This window comes from Oryctolagus cuniculus, chromosome 11 (assembly GCF_051225735.1).
Source record: "Oryctolagus cuniculus isolate XC-2025 breed Fujian yellow rabbit chromosome 11, ASM5122573v1, whole genome shotgun sequence".
NCBI classification, from domain to species: Eukaryota; Metazoa; Chordata; class Mammalia; order Lagomorpha; family Leporidae; genus Oryctolagus; species Oryctolagus cuniculus.
In genome coordinates, this window is record NC_142877.1 from 35,065,191 (window position 1) to 35,086,237 (window position 21,047).

The 21,047-nt window shown below is 40.6% G+C and overlaps 1 protein-coding gene across 2 annotated transcripts in view; it reads left to right on the forward strand.

Annotated features, from left to right (window-relative positions):
* The first annotated feature begins 4,476 nt into the window (after positions 1-4,476).
* SNAP25 (synaptosome associated protein 25) overlaps positions 4,477-21,047 on the forward strand; it is a 95,923-nt gene continuing 79,352 nt past the window's right edge. For both annotated transcript variants that reach the window (XM_002710974.5, XM_002710973.6), the window contains exon 1: positions 4,477-4,633. The gene's annotated coding sequence lies outside the window, so the exon portion shown is untranslated. The remainder of the gene's footprint in view (positions 4,634-21,047) is intronic.

The window sequence follows — 21,047 nt, forward strand, 5'->3', positions numbered from 1 at the left end:
TGAGTCTTACTGAAGACACTTATTAGGCATCGATCTCTGAATATTTTCCTTGATTGTATTACACTCTCTTCCTTCAACCATGTTGCTTCTGTTTACACCAGATGAACAGCCTAGCTCCTTCCCTTGTAATTCACCCCAACCAACCTTGCGACTCACTCAACCAAACCAGTGATTCATAGACTTATCTCTCTAGTAAATGTAACCCTGAAACCACTGATGAGAAAAATCATACACAAACCTCAATATGTTGAGACAAAAACCCTTGCTGCAGAGGGAGGAAGTGAGTCTGATGGAATTGGAGAATCCTATGCCAAAACACAGTGATTATGAGCTTAGGCCCTGTAGTTCAAATCCTAGCTCTTTCATTTATTAGCTGTGTCCTTGATCAGGTTATTTAATGTCTCATCTATAATTCCCTCTCCTTTTACTTAGATCTCAATATATCCCAGTGCCAAGCAATGGCAGGTATAAGATATTGAATAAATTAATTAGTTACTACAAAGAAATAAAGGCCCAGAACAATTAAGTGATGCATAGCAAGCTAGGGGTCAATGAAGAAATCAAGCTTCTATAGTATAAGAGTTACACATTCTTACAGAAATAAAATTACCTCAAATGATGATGTATTATATTTAACCAATAATCATGGTGCTAGATGTGATTCTAAGTGTTTCAGAATATTATTGTGAGTAGGATATAATTACTGCTGTGTTTTACCTATGAGATGACGAAGGTACAGACGGGTTACAAACTGAATGGAATTCCTTAAAGGTTAACTAAAGAAATACCATGGTCTCTTTCAAATAGCCTTTTTAAATTTCACTATCATTTTCTCCTTCCCTCTATCCCTGTGGTCACAAAACTCTTCTTTCCTACCTGACCACTGGCAGGTATCAATATTGAGAGTGTCCCAGGATGCAGTCTTCTAAGACAAAAGTCCAATTATGATGTATAAAGGAACAGCATCTGGCAGCTAAACCCTCTTCTCCTTCCTTCCCACAATGCTGTTCTTAGCGGGGGAAAAAGTGTTTTTAAGATTCTGAGTGTGCAGCCTCATTTTTTCAACATGGCAACCCAGAAACAGTTAATATTCCTGATTCTCTTTCTATATCTTGGAAGCTATGTTCCTACCTCAGAGGCCACATCTAAACTCCCTACAGCCTGGGGAGTTTAGACCTAGAGCTTAATAAGTTCTACTAATTCACCATGGGGTAAATGGGGTGGGTCTGGGGTAAGGGTGGAAGAATATATCAAGAGAAAGAAGCAAATAAACAATTTGGAAAACAGACCAAGGAAGGCAGACAGTTGATGTGTCTAATGATATATTCCTGTGCCCAAGCCTCGTGCCCTCACAAAGTTTTCAAACATTGTCACAAGATTCTAGGCCTGTCCCTGCAGGCTTCTGAGTGAGGCTAGTTCTAAACAACTTCCAAGTTGACTTTATAAAAGTCATATGGTACTTTATAAAAACTCTTATTATTCATTATTAAATTATAATTATTGAGTCAATCATGAGTGTTGTGCCTTCCGTCAGAAATATAAGCTAAATATCTTGAACCTGGAGCTATTACAAACCAGAATACTTTAGGGCATGGTGTACCAGAAAATAAGCTTTCAGAGATTGAATTAGCACAGTGTAAATATCTATCCAACAGAGCAGGTAATTTTCTCATTGCTCATCAAATGAATTCCTAAGCGTTAGTTACCCAATATGCTGGTTCTTGTAGAAATAACCCACAAACAGCTGATTCATTTGGGAACAAAGTTTCCTTTATCTTCCTTAGTGTAGGGTTCAAGCCTTCCCTTCGTGAACCCTGACTGACATAAATCTGGTTCCCTACTGGCAAGGATGACTATGGATTTTATTTTTTATTCATCTGTTTATTTGTTTTTCTTTTGTTTTAATCAAAGAATGAGAAAACACTAGAGGAAACATCTCATTATCATATTCAAAATACATTAGGGCCATCTGGTCAACCTGACTAGACTTCTATCTGTCAGATTAGACTGTTAACCTTTTTTCCCCCAAAGCAAAATGAAGAACCTTTTAAGCAGCACTGTCTTCAAAGCAAGCACATGGCAATGGAAATGCTGTCAGCTAACCTTGTAAGCCCAGTGAATCAGTTTGACTCTCTCCTCTCATCTGCAGTTTTTAGAGATGTTGGTGTGAGGCATCAGCAGCTGAAAACCCCGGCTACAAAGCCAGTCCTCCCCTGTGGCTGCCACACAGCTTTTGCCTGCAGGATGAGCTTCCTCACTGACGTACTTACTTTTTTTTTTTTTTTTAATCTGGAAAATCCCCCGCCTCCTCCATTCTTTCACAAACTTTCTGCCTGAATGATTTCTCATCAGAGAGCCCTACATACATTTTGTTTCTCCCCACTGCGGGCCTTCTTGTTTATTTTTCTACAAACTTCTGCATGCTGCCCTTTTTTTTTTCCAAAACGTCACATTTTGGAAAAAATTTTGACTCTGAAGGATTTTTCAAGACCACTACATTCTCACTGCTTTCCCCACTCTATTCCAACTTGCTTTTTATAATGAAAATATGAACCATAATTGGGAGAGATTTATTGGCAAGTAAGTATCTGAGGACCACGCAGCTTTTTTTCTTTACAGGAACCTTGAATGTTTAATAAATATTTAAGTAAACAAATTTCAGCCACATGCCTTTATTTTAGGAATCCAGCTTTAATAAAAATCCAAGCACTATTATTTTAGGAATCCAGCTTTAATAAAAATCCAGACGCTATTATTATTGCAAACATTAATATTTCAAAATACTCTGGATCAGGGAGTCTTTTAGAAACAATGACTTCCACTGATTTCAATTAAAGGCAACCTGCATTAAACTCTAGCAGCTCCTTCCCTCCTGAGCACAGTCCCTTTACAACGGGTCTTTCCTCCCCCATCACCACTTCCCGCAATCACATGCAATTAAAAGGCTTATTATTGCTGAAGCTTGGCCCTCAGCCAGCAAGGTGCGTGTGTGGGTGCGTGTGTGTGTGTCCGTACTTGTCTGTATATTGTTTTTCCGGAGCCAGTTCTAAATGGTTTTCTCTACGTCTGAAGGAGACAAGGATCTTCCATAGCCCAAAAGAGGCCATCAAGTTTTAACACTGCGAGGCACGACTTCTAATTGCATCCTCCCCAGAAAAGTACAAACAGTTCCTCAGACGAGGTCCCCCACCTCCTACGCGCCCAGCAGCCTGCCCTCCCCGCAGAGAGCCCCGCGACAGCCTCCCCAACACCTGTGAATCATCCGAGAGGCTCCAAGGCAGAGCTATTTGCACGCCACCCCCATCACCGCCACCACTGCCTCCCTGGGCGCCTCCTGCACGACAACAGGGTGGGGTGGGGGTAGCTAGGATTATTGCTTTTTTATTATTATTTCTAATTTCTCATATGACTTGCACAAGACACCTTCCTCACTCATGCCCTGATTTGAACATCAGAGAGCCCCGAGCCAGCCTGTCGTGGTGCCCAGGCTTTGCTCACTGAGCGAAGCACCAGCGTTTTATCGCGTCCTAACCATGCTTGAACGCAAACCCGCCACCTTCTCCCTGGATGTCTGGACCGATCTAGGAGGCGCCTACGTGCCTGTGCGGACTTTTCCTAAAATACCCAACGCAAAACCCCAGGCTCAGACTGCAAATTCCGCTGAAAACAGCGTCATCAATGTTACCCTGGCCAACAGCTCTCAACTCCTAGCCTGGAGTCCTAGCAACCCCCTGCTGGTTTGGTTAACGACCCTTCCGGACTCAGCGGATACTCTCCGTGGTAATAGCTCTGACGTACTTTAAAATAAAGTGTGTGAGTCTCTCTTCCCAACTGACCACATGAATGCAAACTCCTAGCCCTCGTTGCAGCTCGGATAAAATGAAGAAATCACTCATAAAAAATAGCAACCCACGTAGCCTAGCCATATATGGAGCTGGGGAGGGTTGACAGGGATGTCCCTTCGGACCCTTTTCTGGTGGTTAGGGGCACAAACCGTAGTTGAAATTTCCCCCTCCCTCACCGTTCCCACCACCGCCTCTGCCTTCCTCTCTTCGCGTGTGACTCAATTCAGCTGGAGTAAATTATGTATATGTGATCTATAGATGTACGTATATTAACATTCATAGGCACACACAACAAAGGACATCAGGGAGCCAGTGGCAAGGTAAATGTGTTTGCCCAAGACCGGGTGTTAAAATGGAGTCCTAAAACCTCTCTGTTCGGGTGTTTATAGAACGCTAAAATGCAAAGATTTGTAGTGAAGCGCACACGGAGCTGAGTCAAGCTCTGGGCACCTCGAGACTCGTCCCCTCCCTTCACGCGCCTCCGCCCCCCTCGCTCCTCCCCGGCCACCACGCGCCCCCTCCCTCATTCGACCCTCCCTGCTCTCCATTCCCCCCACTCACCCCGCCCCTCGCCAGCATACTTCCTCCCCGCCCCTCCCGAGCCGGCTATTAAAAGCTGCTGACGTCAAAGGGACGGCCATCTTTGATGAGGGCAGAGCTCACGTTGCATTGAAGACGAAACCTCGCCGAGGTCAGGCGCTGTCTTTCCTTCCCTCCCTGCTTGGCGGCTCCTCCACGCTTGCAACCTGCAGGGGCCCCGGCGAACACCACCCTCTGGAGAAGCCAAGGTAAGGGGACCCTCCCCAGCTCGAGGTTCTGGCTCTAGATGTCTGTGTACCCCAAAGGGACCCCACAGCTGGGCAGAGCAAGTGAGCTTGGGCAAATGCAAGTGTTTGTACACTTAGGGTGCGGTATTCCGGGTATGCACGTCTGGCTAGACTCCCTTCTGGGGCTTTATAAAGTATTTTCGAGGTGAGCTGCTTGGGGAAGGGATGAATGGAGATAGTGCAGGTGGAGCGATGAGGAGGAAGAACAAGGATACATACCGAATAAGTTACTCCTCTGCAACAGTCGTGGGACTCTGTCTCTTCCATTTTGCGATGCAGTTTTCGGAGATGTTTAGCAGGCTAGGGGGTAGGGAGTAGGGGTTTGTTTTTCTTTCTGTGGACCAAAAAAAAAAAAAAAAAAAAAAAAAAAAAAAAAAACGAATCAAAACAAAAAGCCATCATGTTGTTCTAATTCTCTTGGGAAGAATTAAGGAGGAGGCAAGGTGTGGGGCGCTGGGGAGGCCAAAGGAGAAAGAACGAGTTCTCGCCCCGGGCAAGCGGAGCTGTGGCAGCGGCAGCAGCCTCCATGCCCCGCGGACTTGATTTATGCCGCCTGCTCCACGTCAACTGCAGGCTGGCGGGAGGCGGGCGGGTCGTGCCGAGTGGGAGGGCTCTGCGGAGGGCTGGCGCGGTGGGCTCGCCCCGGGGACTGCGGCGGCCGGTGCTCAGCACCCTGGAGAGCAGTACCGGGGCCCCGTGCTGGCGCCGGCGACCTTTCAGCACCACAGACAGCAGTCCGGCCGCAGAGCGGCATCTACCTGCGGCAGACGCCTGGCGGGGACTGGATGTGCCAGGGTTGGAGGTCAAATCGTCTCTCTGAGACCCTGATCTTACAGGGACCATTAATAGAGCAGGCATAGTAGGTTCAAAGAGAAAAGGGAAGAAAAAATAAATCCTGTCCACAAAGACTTAAGACAATTGCCTGCTCTCCTGTTCACCTCCTGCATACCATCAAAAAAAAAAGTCTGCTGGTGGAAACCCTCTGTGTTGCCCTCTGCCCCTCTTCGGTAGGAAATAAACACTTTTAAAAATAATATGTGTTAAGTCTCTAGCAAGATATATACATTTTTGTTTGTTTTTGTTTTTAACAGAGTAAATCAATCTACAGATCTTGGGTGGGCATGAGTGGGGTATATATGAAGATGGCAAAACTGTTTATAGAAGTGATATCTTTCTAAATATTTATATTTTATGAACATTTAGGATTAACTGAATTAATAAGAATCAACATTACCACGAGCACACATTCACAAAAATACATCTTCGAGGACTATTACAGTCCTATAGTGTGTATTATTTAACATCTCTTGCTGTGAATTCAGAGTTAGTAGAAGTATTTCCTGTAGTTGTTGGTTATTAATGGTCAGTAGTTTCTTTTTTGTTTTGATAACATTAAGACTGGTCTACCACAGGACAATCCAACTGTGTCCTTCAGGACACGGCAGATGAGAGATCCAGGGTGTTAGAATGAAACCGGGTTCCAACCTAAAGATCTACTGCAATTTCTATTATAGCACTGCAGGGTTTTGCTGAGGTGATGATAAATACTTTGGCCATTTTCTACTCTGAGGTTTGGAGCCTCTGAGTGAGCAAAAATCATCACAGCAATATTTCTCTTTGATTTAGACAGATCAAATTGTCATGAAATGGCTGGGATCAAAACTGTACTATTTAAGTAGCTGGCAAAAAGAATAACTGTCATATGTAAGAATATGTACAGCATATTAAAAAATGCTACCATGATCCCTTTAAAAGACTCAAAATAAGATCTTGGATTGTGTTTAATTAGGCATAACTCCAATCATCTGTATACTAAAGATTCTAAAACATCTTGTTCACATACAGAAGGTTTTTCCATCTCAAGCTATCTATTTATTACATAGTGTTTTTCCTTTTTATGGTTAACCATGCATTTATATATATGTGTGTGTGTGTATTGTATATAATATATATATATTTGTTCTGTATGGATGTAAAAATTATTTGGGTGGACATTTATTCATCAGTCTATACCTGCATGAAAGAAGTTTATAACTCTAAAATCTTCAGGCAAAATAAACAACTTGTTTCAGTTATGGGAGGAAGGGAGTTATGGACAGGAATCATTAAAAATGTTTTTATCTTCATGCTGCATATCCAGACAGCTCTCTGCGTAGTTGCGTCAAAAGAAAAGCCTAATGCAGCTGGAATTACGTGCTTGGACATTGGTAATTACTGCTGAGTTTGTTTGCTAGTGGAAGACTGGGGATAGGAGGAAGAGGTAGAGGACTGCAGTGAAGCTGCGAAGGGCACAGGACTGGGAGGGAGAAGCAAAATGCGGGATGATAGGGCTAATTCTGAACGAGCTTACTGACAAATTAAAGAAAAACATCACTGATTCATGAATTTAACATGTACATTGTTGACACACTTCATAAAAAGGAATCTAAGATGTGTTATTTTAAGAATTTTAAAAATCCAGGGCAGTGCAGTGAGAAGAGGTATGAGCAGATAGACAAAAGGATGAACCAGGTATCATTCATGCAGCCCCTCTGATGGTACCTGGAATTTTCTGTGTTACTATTTTGGCATTCAGATAACAAAACAACTTACAGTCTTCTGAGCTGTTCTATGGTAAAATCTCTGAAAAATGAAACCTTTTATTTTCACTCTGTTAGACATGCACAATCACACATATGCAAACACAACATAAACTGTCCCTTAGTTAGCTTGTCTAAAGATATTCCTGAGCTCTAAATGATTGCCCTCAGTGTCAGGGTTATCAACTGGAAGATTGATGTTTGTTCCAGTCCCACCTGGAAGCTGCGTAACAGCAGGCCTTCAGCAGAACCTGTAGGTCTTGAGCATTAAATGGGAGAAATAATTCAAGAAAGATATTGAGAGAGGAGACTAGAAAGAAGAAAAATAAATGAAACTGATTTTTAGATGATGCACTCTGAATAAACAATGTTTCTTGTGTTATGGAACTGTTTTGCAATTCTACCAAGCTAGGAAAATCCATGTTTTCAGCTTCAGCGCTGGATTTGTTTCTGCAATGTCATCCCTTGTCGGCAGCGACTAACCTGATAAGAAGATACCAATCAATCGGTCAACACCAGATACATAAATGAACTCCCATGGAGGGGATATCAGGCCTCATAGTTATATGGCCTTTGACCTCAATGAGTTTAACATCTAGCAACCTTTAAAAAAGTTTAAAGTCAGTAAACATTACTAGAACTAAAATGCAATAAAATGGTGGAAGAAAATATGTGAGGGGACATATTAGTAAATGTCCAGTGAATGTGACTAACATGAAGGAATGTAAATTCAGAGGACAGCAGTGTTGCAGATCTGATCTGAGAGAACAGGTCGAACTTGAGCTTCTTTTGAAGATTGGAGAGAGGCTGAAGAAGTCTGCTAAGTAGAAGTTACAGCATAAGCAGAACTGCAAGTTGGGCAAGTTCCATGCTATGGTCAGCAAACCCTGAAAGAGCCCATCCATCTGAGTGGAATTGTAAACTTGCATGTATATTTTGGGGGGCAAAGGGGTTGCTATACCAGAATTGGAGCCTTCTGTGGAAGGCTTTAAATGCAAAACTGAGAATTTGGTACTTTATCTTCTAAAATTGATTTCTGAGCAGAAACTGATATAACAAAGTAGCCAGGTCTTCTTTAATATCCAGAAATTGCTGTTGACACAGTGGATTTAATTTATGTTCTTCCAGAAATTGAGAGGAGAAAAATAATGTTGTGAGAGATCACTAATTTAAAAAATATCACTCATCACTGAAGAATCTTTTAAGCTCACTCTTCAAGATGCACATACGCAGATGAACATGTAAGGCCTGCCCAGAGTTAATTGTAAGTTTCAACTTTCCACCACTAACTAGAACAAATTATTCAAGATGAGTACCTGAGATTGAAAACAGGTCAGGAATCTGGTGATGAGAAGTCACAGAAGGTATACTTACCTGATCAATGTGATGCAGAACACTCTCTTGTACTCTCTCTGAGTATTCTGCATTCTCAAATACACTGGTTGGATGAAAAAAGACATCAGATCTTCTGAGCATGTCTCAGGCAGCAAAAAAATTGACTAAGAATGGGGGGGGGGTGATGTGAGAAAATTCAGAAAATCTGGAGTGAGGGAGGTGGGCAGCGAGTCAAATTTCTTTATATAGCAACCTTGCTGATGCTTGCTGATTACCCTCCAAGGGCTATTTGAAATCTGGACTATACCTATTTCCATTGTAACCTAGTGTTTACTACTCTTGCCAGCGGAAATTCAAGATTACAAGTACCGATGGAACTGCTAAACCAAAGTAGTCGATGACTTCCTGGAAAGGAAGAAGAAGCAGTTGCAGACTTAGGATTTATTGCTATTTCACTGTGGCTGTGAAGTATCAAGAGTGTAACCTCATTTGTTCTTCATCAAAACACTAAAAAAAGACATGTCCTAGGGTAACTTTCTGATTTCCGAGCTGACGTCCCAGGAGAAACAGGAGAGTTGTGACATTTGATGCTTTAGGAGGAGGTCAGGATTAGTAAACTGAGTCCCCAAAGGCCTCTAAACATCAGGTAAGAGGAAGGGAGAAGATGTGACAGCACATTGAGGAAATGGGAGGTGTGAATGGAAAAGCTGTAAAGAAATTAGCCTTACAACAGGAAAAAACTCAGAAAATTCCAGAGACCCTCAGCTACACAATAAGCTCTTCAGAGTTACTGTTGTTGCTATAACAAAAATATCCAGTCTTTCTATTTAATTTCCTTCTCCAGAATCTTAAGTACTTCCCCTTAAACATGTAAAAGTCCAAAAAGCTTCTAATTTCTCCTTGAACAACACAAACCTTGGTCATGATGTTAAATACCATTAGGAAGACATAGCTCCAAGTTAGAAAGACAGAGATACCCAAAGACATGATTAATCAGAATAGACCGGGGTGGGGTGGGGGGAGAAAGTACCTTACCTATGCTCGTTCACTAATCCTCATAACCTCCATGTGGTCAGGTTACTATTAGTAATAATTACTATCAGGTAATTACAATTACTATCAGGTTACTATTACTATTACGATTTCCTACATACAGATAAGGTATATAAGGTAGATCAAGGCTAGTAACTTGTCATAGAGTAGAACCAGGTCTTATGCAATTAGTCTGAATCCAGAGACTAAGCTTGGAACTAGATCCTGTGCTACCTCTTGCTCTTCTACATTTTTCAGGTTTGTCAAATGAGGGACAGAGAACGCATGTGATTTTCTGCAATGCCTCTTCTCCTCATTTGGGCAACAAGACACGATGGCAAGAATGCTATTCAGCAAACAGGGGCCCTAGTTTTTTTATCTTTGAAGCAATTGTTTGTAATCTCCTATTTTGGAATCATGTTGTGTTTTAAATAAGTCATGTAACCACTGTTGAACTCAGTTTCTTCATCTGCAGAAAGACAAAAGTGAACTAATGTTGCTCGCTCTCCCTTCCACGCAGCAGTCAATGAAATCAGTGGTGGAAACGCCTGGCCATGTGCCTGGGCCTGGTGACTGACAGTTGCAGCTGCCATTTCCTTTATAATTCTACAATAACTAAACCAGGCTCCCCCTCCCACCACATCTTAAGATTAATACATCCATCGTCTCTTTTATCCCCAGTCCTTCCCCCCCTCCCCAAATTGCTTTAATGTCATATTTCTGAAGCTTTCCTAATCAGACTTAAGAAATCCTTGCTTTTCCCTAAAAGCTCTGTTCTGAGTCATCTCTGCTTTGGGTTTCTCCTGACCTTTTCAATCTGATTTATAACTGTTTGGCGTATACAATCCCTACAACCTGCCTAGATATTTATTTTGTTCCACCCAAATAACCATTTCTTTAAATTCCTCTTTAGATCTCTGTTTGGTATCTCCTATACTCAACTTAAAGCAATTTGTTATCTGCCATTTCCTCACTGTTTTCCTCTGTCACTCAGAAAAGAGAAAACAGAAACTTTGATAGAATCTAAGAGCTGTTGTATACTTTAAGTGTGCAATTTCTATAGCATCTACACCACAGGATACTGGTAGTCGGTTCAAAAACTAATCTCATAAAAAGAAAGCTGTAAGGACATGGGGCCAGCTGAAGGGGAAGATTCAAGCCTATAGGAATTAAGTTAAGGTTCAGAGATTAACAACTGTGACACAATATTTATTAATTAAATTCATATTACAAGTCCATTAAGTTTACATTTCCCAGAAAAGACACATTTCCTTTGCTATTACAACTACTACACATTGCAGCATCTCTCCACAATGGTAAAGTATGATAGCACAAGAGGAGATCCTAACTGACTTCCTTATTGCTAACTCACAAACTGTTACCCTCAGCTGTGGTTAACTGATTGGTAAAAACAAATCTGTGTCCCCAAAAAGAGATAGGGGGAAATCCTGTTTAAGGATTAGTGTTTCCTCTTAAATGCTTAGCAGTTGTTCTAGAGAAACTCAGTCGAAGTGAATTATGTTGCCTGTTCAGGCTTGACAGTGAGTGACAGCTGTGCTGGGTCCATGGATTGCTTTATTTGGTTATGGAAAAATATTTTTGATCCCCTACTTTGCTGATGTTGTTGATCTAATTTGATTTCTATTACACAACAATTTCTTGTGTTTTAAACTGAGACCGTTTGCACTTTCTGCTGACTCACCTTGTCTTGTCTTCCAACATGGTCCATTTTTATATTTAAAGAGCAAGGTTATTTTCCTCCAGAGTGACAGGTTCTACAAAATGACCATCTGGTCCCAGCTACCTCATCACTTCTTTTACTCAAATGACACTAGTCACAGATTTTCAATTTGGTAGAGACTTTCCATGCCTGCAGGCTTGATTCAATGGTTTCTGTCCTTTACTGATAGCAGCATGGAAGAAAATGAAAGCCTCTTAGGTGCCCCCCTGAGGCCAGAGTTCAGCCCTGCACTCCTGCCTCATTCCTGTTTTAGAGAATTCTCAATTGAGTTCTGAGAGTCCTGCAAGCTGGACAGAGCTCCCTTTCCATGGAGAGTCTCAGTCTAAGCAGTTGATCTCTTTTATTTATATTCATCTTTTGTACAAATTGTAGAACAGTGAATTTTTCAAATTTTCCTGCAGTTAGCCCAAGGTTGATCTGACAGCTGGCTTATAGATAAATCACATTGTGACTTTACCATCAATAAACAGAAAGTAGAAGGAAAAAAATGCTAGAAAGATTGCTGGGAAAAATACTAGTGGTAGTCCTGTTGAGTGAATATTTTATTTTAGTGGGAAAATCCATTGTAACTTGATTCATTAGGAAACTTCACTAGAAATCAAAATACTGTTCCTGATTTATGCCTGGCCAATTGCTGAGCAAATCTGCTTTTTAAAAATTCTAAGATGACTGTCCAGGTAGTCCTGAAACATATTACGGCACTCTTCATTAATTAGTTCACTCAGCAAAGTTATTTTTGAGACTCTGCCATGTACCAGCAAAACACTATACTCGTTATTGAAGATTTAGCAGTAAGTAAAATAGCCATGCTTCTGCCCTCAATGGATTGTGTTGAACATCTCCCTCTGATCTATTATTATTTTAGAAGACATGTTTCAAATATTCCTTTTAGTTATTCAAGCATTCCTTTAGAGTCTAAGATGTTAACCCAAGTTAGAACACAGAACTATACTCTATTAAAAATGTACAATAGATTGAAGATTTCTACTAAGTGGTCAGTATTCAAAGATTGCTACATCATAAATACATACATACATAAAGAACCAGCCTTAGCCATTAAAGAATTAAGTGCATATCTAAGCTAAACTTTTGTGTAAATTTATCTCAATTTACATGGCAATCAGTTAGGATTTCACTAAACTCTCCTTGTGTAGATATCTAAGTTCTAATACCCAAGTGTGTTCTAACTTCTACCTGTATTGATGATATCCCATCACTCTCTGGGGAGAAGTAAAACTTTAAGAAACCTGGGACCTCCTGGGCCAGAAAACTTATACTCAACTCTAAAATTCATGGAGTAATGTAAGAAAAAGGTGACCAAATGAGAAGATGCAGTTTTCTTTGAGGGACAGTACCTCTCAAGTCAACTTCCCTCTTCTGAAAACTCTTTGTCATTAAAAAAGGTTTAAAGACTCATGATCAAGAAGAAACAAGTCTTAATCCATTAAAACCTACTTTTAAAACTTCACATTTTATCAATGAGCAATGCTCCTATCTCTCTTGTAAGATTTGTCACTTTGCTTTGTAACTGCCTACATTTGTCTTCCTCAATAGTCCAAGGAAGCCCTTGAGAACAAGGGCAATATCTCAACCACCTCTGGATCCTCAGTATTTAAAACAGTGCCTGTTGTATACCAGGTATGCAGGAAATGTTTGAGTAAATGGGGATACCAGCTACTCCTATGCAGAGAAAAGAATTCTATCACTGTAAATAGTCCTGCCATTTCTTGATCCAATATTATGATCAGAACAGTACAGGAACTGTTTTATAGATCTGCATGTAAATTCATCCTAAATGTTGGAATAAACTTATGTCCTAGTGAGATACTTTGGTCCATTCCAACTACATGTCAAACCATGGCAAATAATTTATTATTCCAACTTGTTATTTCATCACCTTTGAGTCAGAGGTGAACATGCTAATGAAAGAACAGAAGATTCTCAAGAAAAGCATTGCTGAAATCAGGTTTATATTTAGAGACCAAAAGCCATTGCCTAAGAGCAATTTAAGTCAGTTTTATATGAAAACTAAGCTATTTAGCATAAATAAAAATATATTTAAAATTCTTTGCTGTTAACTGGAATGGTAAGGATATTTTTGCTGTCATTGTCCATATATCTATTGAGATACATACTCATAGTCACCAGGGGATATATTTTTGGCTGCAGTTAACAATTGTCCTCAGGGTCACGTATTTGCTGATGCTCTGTTAGGATTGGCATGGTGTTCACAAGCTTTCCATATTAATTTGGCTTCCTCGAAAGTGTCCTCCAGAGACAGCCATCTTTAACTTTTCCTTTCAAATAGCCAGCATCTTCTTTCCTAGGAGAGAAAAATAAACTTGGTCATGATGTAGCAAATTACTTCCATTTGGCTTTAAGAAAAAGCCACATCATCAACTAAATACTGAATTTTGCATCTTTTCTCCCATTCCTTCTCATGAAACATCTAAAACCACTGGTCAGTTATTCTGTACACTACTTTCTCCAGAGGAGAATACAGATACTTCACTTAATAACCACAAAAAAAGTACCTGAATGCCTCTGTATGCTTTCCTAGACAGCTGGTGTGTGTTATCCCATTTAATTTCCATGGTAACCTTAAGAAAGCTTCAACTCTTGTTCTTCTGATTGCAAAGTCCATATTTCTCCACTACCCCATGAATGCCCCATGATTTGTATGCAGTCCATTCAAATCCTATAATAGAGTGTATGCTCCTGGTATGTAGAGCATGACAGAGCAAAACCCAAAGAGCTCAGTCGTCTGGACTAAAAAGTCCAGTGAGCTATGGTGATATGGGTGGCCGGGGAACTAAGTGCCCAGCGGAGTTCACTGAGTGCAGGACTGAGAGTCAGATGACTGTGTACCACTCTGCCACCTCAGTTGAATGACCCTGAACAACTTACCTAACCTAAACTGGGCCTCAGCTCTCACATCTGTAAAAATAAAGCAATATGGGCCATGAATATACCAAGTGGCTATCATGAGACCTAAAGCACCTAATGTTTGTGAAGTACTGTTACTCCACTCCCCTGAGAGAGGAAAGGATGGTTGCTACATTTTACTATCCACCATTTGCCATGCCATATTCCAGTTCTCTTTGCTGCTGGTTATGGGAAGGCCATATGGTTCTTTTCCTTTTTATTATGTTGTTTGCTTAAAGAATCAACAGGTCTTAGTATCGTGTCATTTTTTAGCATGAACACCATGCATGATAAATGGGGAAAATGTGCAAAAGTCTTTGATTTTTTTCTTTTAAGGGAGGATTAAAATTGTCTTTGATTAGTATCTCTGCTTTGGGAATGGCCTCAAGATTCTCGGGATAACATTTGGATACCCAAAGAGGCTCAGTTGTCATTCAACTAAACACTTGTCCCCTCTTGCTTAATACCTTGGATTTTAATGGCCCTTGAGAAGTTAAAAGAGATGATATGTAGAATTTCCTGCTATTCTTTAGCTTATGAAAAAGGAATTTGCTTCGGGCTATTTAGTGAACCATTACTGAAGCCACATCTGTTGGCTTAATTTTGTATTCAGCTTTGTGTTAAGGGTTTTGTTGAGAGGAGGGTAGGTTCCTTGTTAAAATAAATAAATAAATAAATATCATTGTGCATATGTCTTCATATGTGAACACAATATACAAGGAATCTTTAAAAGTATTTGGAAATGCATATTATGAAAAACTATGTGTGGGTTTCAAAATACTTTTGCACAAAGATAAACTCATTTAATTCCATTTTTCCCAGAAACGTTTTGAATTGTGATTGTATAAGCAGAGAGGTACAACTCAAGGTTTATTCTTTAAGTCAGCCCGTGGTGTAAGATTCATGTATGTATCACCTTATTGCCAATAATTTCAGCCTTATTCATAAACCAGTAATACGAAACCTGTATAGCCAAGTTATATGAACTGTAAAAATTAGCCCCTACTTTTATGAAAACCGAAGAAATCTGTATTATTCAGCAATGACCTTAAATTCTGCTTTGAGATAATTCCTGAAAATGTAGGCCCACAGAACAAGGCAACTTGCTAGGAAAATTTTTTTAAACCCATACTGTATTTTGAGCATCTGATAAGACCTTGTTACTATATTACTGTCCATTGTAGCTGGTTTTGTATTTAATTCCTATAGCAACCTCCTGAGTAGTTGTTTTTATTTCACACAGAATATCATTTGGTTAAGACATCACTAAGGATTCTAAGATGGTAATTATCACTTCTCCTCCCATGAATTACTTGATACATGGACAAGGGGTTGTAATTAAAATATGTGTTTCATTACATCTGGATTGAAAATATATGGTTGCAAGCAGCAGCCAGAGTCAGACTATCTGACTCCCTTACTCCTTCCTTGTCTTATTCTAAGGACCACCAAAGGACCTTATAACCAAAGGATAGAGGCATCAGAAATACATCTAGTCACACAGGATGATGAGAAAAATCAGAGGACTGGCCCTCCCTTCCTTTCCCATTCCTCCTGGAGACTGAGCCCAACTCAGCCTTCAAGTTTATAGGAACAGAAAATATGTGCTTGCTATGGGAAAGTTAATCCTCAAGAAAAAGCCAAATAGGAAGTTGAATGTGCTTGCTCATGGTCTATTTCCTATATCACAGAGCACTTAAGATGGGAGTGGAAGGGACAAATAAAGGAAGGAGCAGAGTGGATCATGAAATCAATCTTCCTAGCTCTGGAATTTCCAGAGTGGAAGTCTTCATTTTACAGAAGAAGGTAGGAATTGTTGAGTCTTTGTAAAGGAGAAAATGCTTCCTCCTCCTTCTAACAGCAAATAAGATGGAGGACTTGAGATCAGATTTAAGACTTCAAGTGAGGCTGGCGCCGTGGCTCAATAGGCTAATCCTCCACCTAGTGGCGCCGGCACACCGGTTCTAGTCCCGGTCAGGGCACCAGATTCTTTCCCAGTTGCCCCTCTTCCAGGCCAGCTCTCTGCTATGGCCTGGGAAGGCAGTGGAGGATGGCCCAAGTGCTTGGGCCCCTGCACCCAATGGGAGACCAGGAGAAGCACCTGGCTCCTGCCTTCAGATCAGCAGGGTGCACGGCTGCAGCGTGCCGGCCGTGGCGGCCATTGGAGGGTGAACCAATGGAAAAGGAAGACCTTTCTCTCTGTCTCTCTCTCTCGCTGTCCACTCTGCCTGTCAAAAAAAAAAAAAAAAAATCCAAGTGAAATGGCACTGACCTTCCATAATCCATGATTTATTACATTACAACACTGCTTTTCAAACCAACCAGCAGCATCACCATCAGCTCAGAGTTAGTTATACATGCAATTCTCAGGCCCTACTCCAGACCTAGTAAATTTGAAAACTCTAGAATGGGCCCAGTAACCTGTACTCTATTCATTCTGATGTGTACTACAGTCTGAAAACCACTGTACAAGAGATCTTAGTCACTCCTTCAAGGGTTCACATCACTCTTAGAGGTTCACTGGTGAGGTTGGGGTGTTTTTTCTGTTGTCAACCTTATCAAATCAGTAGCTGGATACTTGGAAAGAAGAGCTGTCTGGGGCCATTGGATAGAAGTAGCTACTCATAACCTATCTTCAGTAATAGTGGTGCTATTTTTCATTAGAATGAATTTGAAAGATTAAGTGTCCACAAAATGAAGACAAGGCTCTGGGTTGGAGGAGTCAACAGACTCTTTTGTTATGCTTTGTCTCCTGCAAAAATGGCTCAATCTCCAGTTTTTATAATCTTGTTCCCCAAAGACTATCAAAACTTAAAATCTCACCAAATGATAGCATAACCCCTTTCCTCCTTCTACAGTTCAAACCAACAACTCTAGAAGGATACCAGAGAGGAAAAGTTGGCCCCCTCCTCCCCATGCAAAGGACAAAGCGGTTTCCATTGCTCCTCCTCTTCCCCCAAGGTGCAAAGAACGGCTTGGCCTCTTTCCACTAGTCCCTGCAATTTCTTGTTTTCTTCCCTGGATCAGAGCACCAACTGCCCTTGGAAAAATATACTGATGCCTCATATTGGCCTTCTTTTCTGTTCTCTCATTTAAAATCATGGATTTGGAGGCCTGGCACAGACATTCAAATTACACTTTAAAAAAATGGCAAATGATTAAACCTAGGAGCAAATAACTCACCAGCATCACAGAATGAACCCTGCAACCAGGGCTTCTGGCTCACATCGCAGTGTTCTTTCCACTGCTCTGTACAGCCTTGTCATCCATTCCTGCATCCATCTCTTCTAACAGACCGAGATTTCCTGATTGGAGAATTGGCCTGCACAAGACAGAAAATTTGGAAGCAATGGATGCAGAATGTTATGAATGAAGTATTGTAGGCCAGGGGGATATAGTGATAACCCCAATGGGGTAGAATGAAGATTTGGAAAGCGTGGTGAGCTAAGCCTTCTCTGAGAGATGGCATTTGAGTAGAGGCAAAGTCTTCCATGAACTCAGGGACTTTCATTCCCCTCTACTCTATACCTTTGGCTCAGCACTAGAAATAAACCGGACCTTGTTCTGAATAATACAAATATGCTTTCCCATCATCTTTCCGTTTGTCTTCCAGATTTCAAGACCAAGGGCACATATAGCTCCAGGCTATAGTGAGAGAAAGTGACTTCATGAAATCTGAATGGCCCACAGGGATAAAAATGAATGATAGCTCTGTCTTCTGGTCCAAGTCCTTCGTCCTCTGCCTCCTTTTGCCTCAGGATGACCATATTATGTACACAGACATACTAGCGAGATGGGACACCTATGTTCTCTGTAGGCTGAAAGATTCAAAGATTAGAGCCAAACCAAGGAACTTGGCATAAAGTGGTGGTGAATTTACCGTCAAGCTTAAGATTCATGCTTCTAGATGCTCCTATAGCTACTTAGGCTGTAGCCCTTGTGAACGTTATAAGAACATATGTGACCCAGTGGGAAAAGGTATCTGTATGATCCTTTGAGCCATCTAACCATAACATGTAAACCTAGACTCAGCTGGGCAGTAGACGTTGTGGTAGTGGTCATGGAAGGAGGTTGCTAAGAAAGAGAAAAATAGAGAGCCTCCTGCCTCTGCTTCCACCACTAGAACCTATCTTTCCATAAATCACCAAAATAACCAGTATAAAGCCCAATGAGAAGATAAACATGAAGGGTTGGCCTATAATTGAATGATGGAATGACTGCAAGAAGGTACACAGACCATAGGAAGGCAGAACTGGGCCCATTGGATGCTTTTAGGTCACAAGATCTTGCTTCCTGGGCAGCAAATTAAGGTTTAAGATCATGTTTTCATTCATTAATTCCTCTTGCTTAATCTCTTCGTGCTGTACTCTTACAGAAGTCTAGTTTTTACTTCTTTTGTTTTATTTGAGCATGTTTTCAAGTTTGGTTTCCCGAGTGAAGCTTTTCGTGTATTATTAAGTTGGAGATCAGTCCCTCCAGATTAGGGCTGGGAACTCACATATAAACCCTTTTATATGCTGTTTCTTCCCAACTCTACCTAACATTTCTGGCTGAATGGGTCAGAACTGGCTTCTCATTGAAGTAGGCAATGTCCTCTTCATTACTTTTGAGGTGCTTCTCTTGGATTTGAAAGATTGGTGACTTGAAAGAGTCATGACCTATATAGACAGCCTTGAGTTTTATGAGATCACTCAGCAAACAGTTGCATTGTGAAACCTCCATCTGTTTAATGACACTTGATTCTTTTTTCCAAATTGCTTCCCTACTATGATCTAATTTTTTATCTTCATGACAGCTCTGGAATGGAATGGAAGATGACAAAGAAACCATAATCACTTTGCAGATGTAAAAACTAGGACATAAGAAATGTGACTGCCCTAAAAAAGGTCACTTACTTGTTTGATGGCAGAACCTGTTCAGGGATGAAAGTTGACCAGATGTCCAGTTCCTCTGCCTTGTTCCCAATCCATAGACAGGCAACATCTGACCCATAGACTTAATACTATCCAGAAACTTTTTTTTTTTGTGGCTAGTACTGGATTTGTAAAGTCTTTCATCTGAATACCTTGAAGCAAGATCTTTCCTCTAATTTGCTACAGAGCCTATAATTTCTTGTCTTTGTATTCCTGGTCCAGCCACATATTTTTGTATTACCTTTTCAGCCCTGCAGGCATTTGAGTTTGCTTCCACTTGCCTAATAAAGTTATAGAATTCTTGATGGTTCTACCATTTGTCAGGATCAGAAATGACTACAGGTTTCCCTGGTTATTTTACCACCACTCTTTCCTGTGGATGTCTCCATAAGCTCTGTCAACATTTTGAGAAACAACCTTGGGCAAGTGAGCTGCTCTAAGTATAACAACCAAGGTTGTTGAGCCAAAGAGAATCCATGGTAGTTTAGCTTTCTGTTTTTCCCATGGATTCCACTGGTGATATGGTAAAAGTGATGGATCCCATTTCAGAGGGATTTTTTTAAATGTATAAATAGAATTACACAGGAAATCAGTTTATTAAAGTTACCAAGGTATTTCTTTTCTTTTTTTTAACTTTTATTTAATGAATATAAATTTCCAAAGTACGGCTTATGGATTACAATGGCTTCCCCCCCATAACATCCCTCCCACCCGCAACCCTCCCCTTTCCTGCTCTCTCTCCCCTTCCATTCATATCAAGATTCATTTTCAATTTTCTATATATACAGAAGATCAGTTTAGTATACATTAAGTAAAGATTTCAACAGTTTGCTCCCACACAGAAACATAAAGTGAAAAATAATAGATGATTTTTTAAATGATGATGAAATCAGATCAGACCTATTGTCATGTTTAATCCCAGCGAGAGTCAAGTTGGGAATTGCTAATTTCTTTTTTTTTTTTTTTACAGAAGATCAGTTTAGTATACATTAAGTAAAGATTTCAACAGTTTGCACCCCCATAGAAACACAAAGTGAAATATACTGTTTGAGTACTCGTTATAGCATTAAGCCTCAATGTACAGCACATTAAGGACAGAGATCCTACATGAGGAGTAAGTGCACAGTGACACCAAGGTATTTCTTTTAAAAATATGATATGATAAAATGTAATCTTTTTTTACATTAAAGCCTTAAGTAACAGTATTTAGTGGTGAATCTAATACCGACCATAATTTCAAAAAGGCAATAAAAATATAAGATATGTTTGAAAATTTGCAACAAATATAAAGTGACACAAAGACAACTGAGATTTCATTGGTGACACATCAATGTCTGAACCCTTCTATACCCCTCTAGGAAGGAAGACAGTTGAGTGGAGGGAGGAGTGGATACATATTCCATCCAGGTACCAGTGACATCTGGTAGGCCCTGGGACAAATATTTTTGTTGTTTAACAAACCACTGCAAAACTTTATAGAAGCACAGCACCCACTTCTGATTGCTTATGAGTCTGTGAGCTAGCTCTTTGGTTCTTCAATCAGCTAATAGCTTGGCTGGGGTCTGGTTGGTCTACAGTGTGTGCTCTCCCATATCTGGTGGTTTGTGTTGATCTACTTGGGGCATCAAGGGCAATTGGACCATGTGTCCATCATCGTCCAACAAGCTAGCCCAAAGTGTTGGCATATGGATGTGGTGGGAGTTACAGAGTTCCTCAAAACACCGAGAGAAAGCAAGCCCCATTATACCAGCACTTTTTTTTTTTAACTTTTATTTAACGAATATAGATTTCCAAAGTACAGCTTATGGACTACATTGGCTTCCCCCTTCCCCCCCGATGACTTCCCTCCC